Source organism: Triticum dicoccoides, chromosome 2B (genome assembly GCF_002162155.2).
Source record: "Triticum dicoccoides isolate Atlit2015 ecotype Zavitan chromosome 2B, WEW_v2.0, whole genome shotgun sequence".
NCBI classification, from domain to species: Eukaryota; Viridiplantae; Streptophyta; class Magnoliopsida; order Poales; family Poaceae; genus Triticum; species Triticum dicoccoides.
In genome coordinates this window covers 553,783,463-553,790,419 of record NC_041383.1, presented here as the reverse complement: position 1 = coordinate 553,790,419, position 6,957 = coordinate 553,783,463, and the positions used below count along the sequence as shown (strand labels likewise).

Here is a 6,957-nt window from a genome sequence, read left to right as displayed (position 1 = left end):
GGTGACCAAGTGACGCCCCGACGGGCTCGCCAGACGGCGCCACGACCCAGCCGCCGCCCCGAGATCAGCCCGGCCAGCCACCCCCAGGACTTCGATCGACGGCCTCGGCCTCACTGAGACGGGAGCGCACGAGAATGCAGAGGGGAGGAGGGGGAGGAGGAGGGGCACGGGAACTCACTAGGGCGTCGGGGGAGGGGACAAGACCGCCGAGCTCCTCGGCCACGGCCTCCACAAGCTGGTCTCCAAAGAGCCCCCCAGCGCGCCACTGCCCGGCCTCCACCCCAGCCGCGTCCGCGAGGTCCTCGGCCGCCGCCCAAGCCCCCCAACTCGTCCGGAGGTTCGCGTGAACGGGGGGAGACAGAATGAGTGGGCACTGGGGATGGGGCGAGGAGGAGAGCAGAGCCGACCACAGGCTCGGGGGAGGACGAAGCACCTAGAGGGCCGGTCGCCACCGCCGGCGAGGGGAGGGGCAGGGGGCTACATGAGTCACCACGCGCGTTGCCAGACATCATCTCTGCTTCCCGCAGGTTTCATGGGCGCTTTAGAAGTTGGGGAGATAAAATCGAGAGGCAAATGTCAAATAAAGTAAATGCAAGGAGATGAAAGTTTATCAGATGGTACTACCAAGGTATATAAACTGCAGCAATGTATTTTTGAATTTTAATGTATGATAAAGATAGACCCGGGGGCCATAGTTTTCACTAGAGGCTTCTCTCTTGAACATATCATACGGTGGGTAAACAAATTACTGTTGGGCAATTGATAGAAAAGCGAATAATCATGATGATATCCAAGTCAATGATCATGATTTTTACCACCTCAAACCATAGCGTCTCTACCCTGTAATTGAGATCATCACCAAAGGCCACTTCTAATGATATCTTACCAACTGGATAAGCTGACTTGCCAGGTACCACACCGTGGAAAACTGTAGAGGACGGTTTAAGATCCTTATCCCTTAAATTCATCCGACAAAAGGTGTCATAATATAGAATATTGATGTTGCTTCCACCATCCGCGAGCACCTTAGTAAACTTATAGACACCAACCTGAGGAGCTACCACCAATGCCAGATGACCCGGATTGTCAACCCGAGGCGGGTGATCCTCCCGGCTCCACATGATTGGATATTCTGACCATCGCAAGTCCTGGGCCACTGCTGGCTCTATAGCATGAACCGCTCGCTTGTGAACCTTCCAGTCTTGCTTACAAAGACTTGTAGTAAAAACATGGTACTCGCCATTAAGCTACTTCGGGTTACTGTGATATCCTGATTGATTACTCTGCTGCTGGTTACCCGAACCAGACTGTTGATTGTAACCAACATGGCTGCCTTGACCTTGGTAACCAGAATTTGAACTGCCGCCCCAAGCCGGACCCTTGAGGACCAGATCTTGACCCGCCAGGCGGCCCATTGTTATTGCCATGATTCTGATTAAAGTTGTAATTTATATATTCTTGCATGATAAAACAATCCTTCCAAGCATGAGTGGTCGGCTTATTAGGCAGACCGTGTTTCGGGCAAGGCTCTTTCATCATTGCCTCAATATTAAAGTTTTTCCCACCAAAGGACGGCTTACCATCACAAGGTCCTTTAAAATCCCTGGGCAGGCGCTCATTATGCAGAGCTGGTACTAAGCACGACACTCCAATCATCCTAGAAATTGTCCCAGCTCCCATCGAGGCTGAAGGGGTCATCGGAGGCTGTTGGTAAGCCCCCTGTTGAGCAGCCGCCGCCTCACGACAAGCTCTGGCTTTATCTACGATCGCCTGAGCATTAACCAACAAGTTATCATCGCGGGGCGAGTTACGACATCGCTCGCTGCTGGACACTGCCGGCGACTCAACGCCGGTTGTAACTTCGACTTTGGCGGGGGGTCGAATGAACACGATCATGGCTATACGAGTAATCCGCCTGCTGCGCCACAGCTGTTCGAAGGAGTTTAACCACGTTCTGGGTCTCCATCGCAACCGGCGATTCACCCTCGATTGGAATCGATGCCAGCCGGGTTGCTGCCACTAACATGTTGTCCACCAGGTTAGAATAGTGACCAGGTGGTGTCAAAAACTACTGAGGCAGAGTCTGATCCCTATGGGACAGGTTTAGCAATCGAGGCTGAGCCGCTGCCCCGCTCCCTGATGCTTCCGTAGCCCGGGTCGTACCTGGCGGGTTACTTGGCCCTGCCCCAGACATGTTTAAAAGGTTTTGCGCCTCATACTGCAAAGGCAGGTGGGTTTGATGTCGCCTACAAAGAACATCGTTGGAAGGCATCCTGATCCAAACTTAAACGAAAAGCTTCCACCCTTAACCGTTGCGACTCGGCATCCATCTGGGCCCGCTCCGTTGCCATCGTGACATTCTCTGTGTTAAGATCCTCCTGGGCTTTAGCTATCTGATCTCGCACCTTTGCAATCTCCACATTAGGCTCCACTTGATTCGCCGCAGTAACCTTTGTTGCTAGCAAAGTTGTCAAGGTGCCCGAGAGATCTAACAGGACCTGAGCCGGGGCGTAGCTGAGTCGCCAGCCCCTGCTGCTGCCGCTGCCGTACTAGATGTCATAACTACAGTTGTTGACGAATTAAGAGTCATCCCTATGCCAGCCATGAAGATCGCAGCCCTGTACGACGGCTCATAGGGGTCCGCAATACTGTTGCCATCGAAATAGCCCCCAATCCCGCCGTCTTGAAGCTGGTAGATCGATTCCGTCTCTCTGGTCGAGGATTCATCACAGATGGAAGTCTCTCCTCCGGATTTGGAACCTTCCACAAGCTCCATGCCTTGCGTGAAACCAACGAAAACATGCTTCCGGCCGGGTTGCACATGCTGTGCCGACTCGATGAGGTTGGTGGAGATGTCCGGCTCAGGCTCAGATTCGCCGATCTTACCGATGAAGACGTGAATTCTGCCGAAGGGGACCCGGTACCCGTACTCGATTGAGTCGGCCTCCGGGCCCCAGCCAGCGTCGTCGATGTAGAGCTTGCCGCGGCGACTCTTAGTCATCCTGCCAACTGCGTATCCCTTGATCCCTGGGAAAGTGCCCTTCAAGAACTTGAAACCACCGTGCGCTGGTGCCACGGTGGGCGCCAACTGTCGTGGGTTTGTCATGGCAGATGCGCTTGTGAAAGGACTTAGGTGTGGAGCCATCGCAACGTAGGTTAGCTTGAAGGGGTTGAGCGGGACGAGAGAAGCGAGTTTACCCAGGTTCGACCCCTCACGATCGAGGTAAAAGCTACGTCCTACTTTGAGTTGTATTGATTGAGTATCGATTACAAGGGAGCGGAATCGCTTGACCTAGCTATGGATCAATTGTTTCTTGAGTTGACCCGCTACAGGTTCTCACCTTTATATACATAGATCGAGGCCCTGGGCTTACAAGAGTCTAGGTCGGATTACACAACGTAACTGATTTTGGTTCTAAGTTGCCTTGCCTTGCTAGGCAAGTCGCCGTCGAGCGGCTTACCACGTCGGGTCTCACACCATCTTCTGGGCTTGGGCCTCCGGTGGCTCATCTCGTAAGTCACCCTCCGGGTTACGTCTTGATCTCCTAGCCCTATTTAAGGCCCTCTTCATGAATCGCCAATAGCCTAACTCAGCCCAGTTAGGGCGGGTCTCATCATCGGGCTATATCCCCAAGACCTAGCGTGTATATAAGCCAGAGGGTTTAGCCCGTAAGGGGGACCGAATCACAGTTACATTCACCTAGCTCTAGGGTTAGAACATAACTTTCGATCTTGAGGTTGATCAAGCTTGTACTCGATACATCTCCATCAATATAAACAAGAGCAGGACGTAGGGTTTTACCTCCACCAAGAGGGTCGGAATCTGGGTAAGCGTCGTCTCTCTTATTCCTGCTACCATCGATCCGAGATCCATAGCTCGGGACTCCCTACCCCGAGGTCCGCCGGATTTTACACCGACAATCGAAAAGTTTGACAAGTTGTTGGATAGCTCAAGAGTAGGATTTCCTCCTTCAACGATGGAGGGATATTATTAGGTCCCTCTCGGTGTGATGACATTAATCATCGTCTGGCCAGACACACATTACTGAGTCACGGGGATGCCGGAACACAATAACGAGAAAGAAGAACATAACCGGTAACGAGAATTTTGGTATAATGAGCATAGTGATGACTCGGGAGGATATCGACGCATCCCAGGTTTTATGAAGTACCGCGAAGCAAAGGGAACTGCACATGATAACCAAAGGTTCACTCGAATATCATTCTTGTACTCATAAGGGCCGATATGGACGTCCACGGTCCCGTTGCTGGTCATTGAACGAACGGTTTCGTTCATGTCCATGGGTTACCGAACCTACGTGTTCACAAGCTTAATACAATCATGATTTGATAAGTGTTAGTAGGAGGGGAGTCATGAGAATATATTTGTGGAATTATTTCATGAATATTCGGAATAGTTTCGAGAGAACCCGGGAGCGTTTCGGGGTCACCGGAAGGGTTTCGGTGAATATCGGCTAATACCGATATATTATATATAGGTGTAAAATGTTTTTGGATATGTTAAAGTACATATATATAATGTTCTAGAGGTGTTTAGTACATTTTATGTTTAATTTAAATATCAACGGGCCTTAAAAGGCCAATAGGTGGAAGGAGTTATGGGCCATAAGAGCCATTAAGGAATTGGCGTCCCCTTTCCTTGTGTGTGTGTGGGGGGGGGGGCATTGGAATAGGGGGGTGGCCTCCCTCTTGGCCGGTGCCCCAGGGGGGGGGGGTTGCCCTCTTGTCCTCCTCCAACCTATATATGCTAGGCATTTTTGCTCTATTGGACATACAAGTTTTGAAGCCTCCTCTAGTTCTTCTAGCTAGTTCTAGTTGGTCCTAGTTAACTAATTAGAGCTAAGCTAATCCTCTTGTCCTTATAATTAGAAGCTCAGTGTGGTTCTAGTCTCCTCCCTATAATTCACCGGTGACGATTAGCTCTGGACGGCGAAGCGCTACCGGATCGTCAAGGCTGCTCGCTTGCAACCAAGTAGAGAGGTCGTGTTTTTGATCTTCGGTTTGAGGGATCGTTCGTGGACGGTTCGAGGGACTCCAAGTACAATCTACACTGACACGTTCTTCTTCCGCTGCAACTCGGTGACGGTAAAGATCGTGATCCCAACCCATTATGCATCTTCATGTTGATCTTGGGTGATCGTAGGCGCGATTTTTTTTTGTTTTCTACTGCGTTTCCCAACACACGACACACCGCCGGTGGATGCAGGAGGAAGAAGTCTTCGGCACCGCCAATTATTTTGGATGTATTTTCGACTTACATAATTATGTTTTTGTAAGGGGTTGTGCTACTTACTACACAACCTTTAGTCTTTTCGAAAAAAGAAGAGAATTGACAACTTTGTGAAACGTGAGTGGTGGTGGAGGAGAAAAAGGTGACGAAAAGATGTGGAATTTGTTGTTTAAATAGTAGAAATTAAACATGCGAGATGAAAGTGTAGGCATGAATGGAAGTGAAAAGAACATGATAATTAAATAGCGGGGAAAGAAAGCCACATTGGTTGGATGATTTAGCTGTCGGGGTGAAGATTTCACTAGTGTAAAAATGGTTACACATCATCCCCATTAGTGGCTCGCCACTTTTAATCCAGGCTACCGGTAATTTTTTTCAAAATTTCGTGGGTAATATTCCATACACCACCAATAACACGTTAGTAGTGGTGTGCCATCTAAACTCCATGTCACTAGTAAGTGAGACCCAAAAATGGGGGCATAACCTAAGTTACGAGATGCGACAAATAATCTCTTATTGTATGATCCACGCCACTAGCAAGTGAGACCCAGAATTCGGGCACAACGTAAGTTAATACTAGCATGCGCCAGAAATGGCACATCGACGACTCACGAGCCGTAGATTCATGTCGTGTGTTTGGTACGGTGAGTTTAGGGTTTGTAGAGTCTATTGGCGTGCTCTGTTTGGGACAATGAGTTCAGGGTTTTGTAGAGTCTGTCGGCATGACGACAATGACTTCCCTTGATGTTGGGTCCTCCAACCTAATCTCCATCACATCTGGAGAGCCCTCAGGTGTCGGCACGTGGCGTGTGGGTAGACATGTGGCTCTTCCGCCCGTGAGAACTTCCTCTCTAGGCAATGCTCTTGATAGAACAACAACCTTGACGACTTCTTAACCGCGATCAACAGTGTTAATCTGTCTCGGGTATTGGAGCGGCTTGCGGTGGCACTCCAACCGCCTGTTCGAGAAGAAGTTAGTGCCCCTAAAGATTTCAATGTAATTCTTTTACTTTCCAGGGTTTGGTTAACATTTTTTATTTTTGCAAAAAACTAAAAAATCCAGAAAAATCCTTACGGTAGCCATTTGGCTCTCGGGTATTAGTGCTCCTGATGGGTGAAAATAGTTTATTTGTTTGCTAGTAATACAAAAAATCATCCAAAAACCATGCACATCGGATGGGGTTGGAAAATGAAAACAAGCAGTGGTTGGAAAAGCAAATTCAAATCTATACAAACAGGACCAGACTTCTTATTTCTTCACAAGCCGCATGCGCTAGAATTATCTTATGAAACTTTATCTGTTAAAAAAATGTAGACCACCACACTTGTGTTTTTTTGGGCTTTTTTCTGTAAGACCGAAAAAAATGAGAAAATATGTTTGGCAGCAGGAGCGGTATTGCCGGAGAGCCGAAGTGAATTTTCGTTTTATAAACGCAAAACAATTTAAAACGAGATATATAGCATTTAAAAAAAAACTCAGTTCAAAAAAACCGTGCGAGATAACTAACTTATCGGCGTCAAGGCCTGGCGGTGCTCTGTACAGCCCAATCAGGCCCAGCCCAGTCTGTACCCTAGACGAGGGAGTTGCTCGATTCCCTCCACGATATAAAGGCCTGGCACGCTTGGCCGCTAGGGTTCCTCCTCAGCCGTCTTCGCATCGCCTCGCGCCCGCACCCCAGGAAGGTAAGGTAAGCCGCCCGCCGCCA

General features: G+C 49.3%; 1 protein-coding gene across 2 annotated transcripts in view; it reads left to right on the top strand.

The window, feature by feature from the left end:
• Positions 1-6,852: 6,852 nt before the first annotated feature.
• The window catches only part of LOC119364807 (60S ribosomal protein L23A-like), a 2,338-nt gene continuing 2,233 nt past the window's right edge, over positions 6,853-6,957 (top strand). Inside the window, exon 1 of one of the 2 annotated variants that reach the window (XM_037630340.1) lies at positions 6,853-6,939. The gene's annotated coding sequence lies outside the window, so the exon portion shown is untranslated. The remainder of the gene's footprint in view (positions 6,940-6,957) is intronic. The other variant, XM_037630341.1, reaches the window with a different exon arrangement.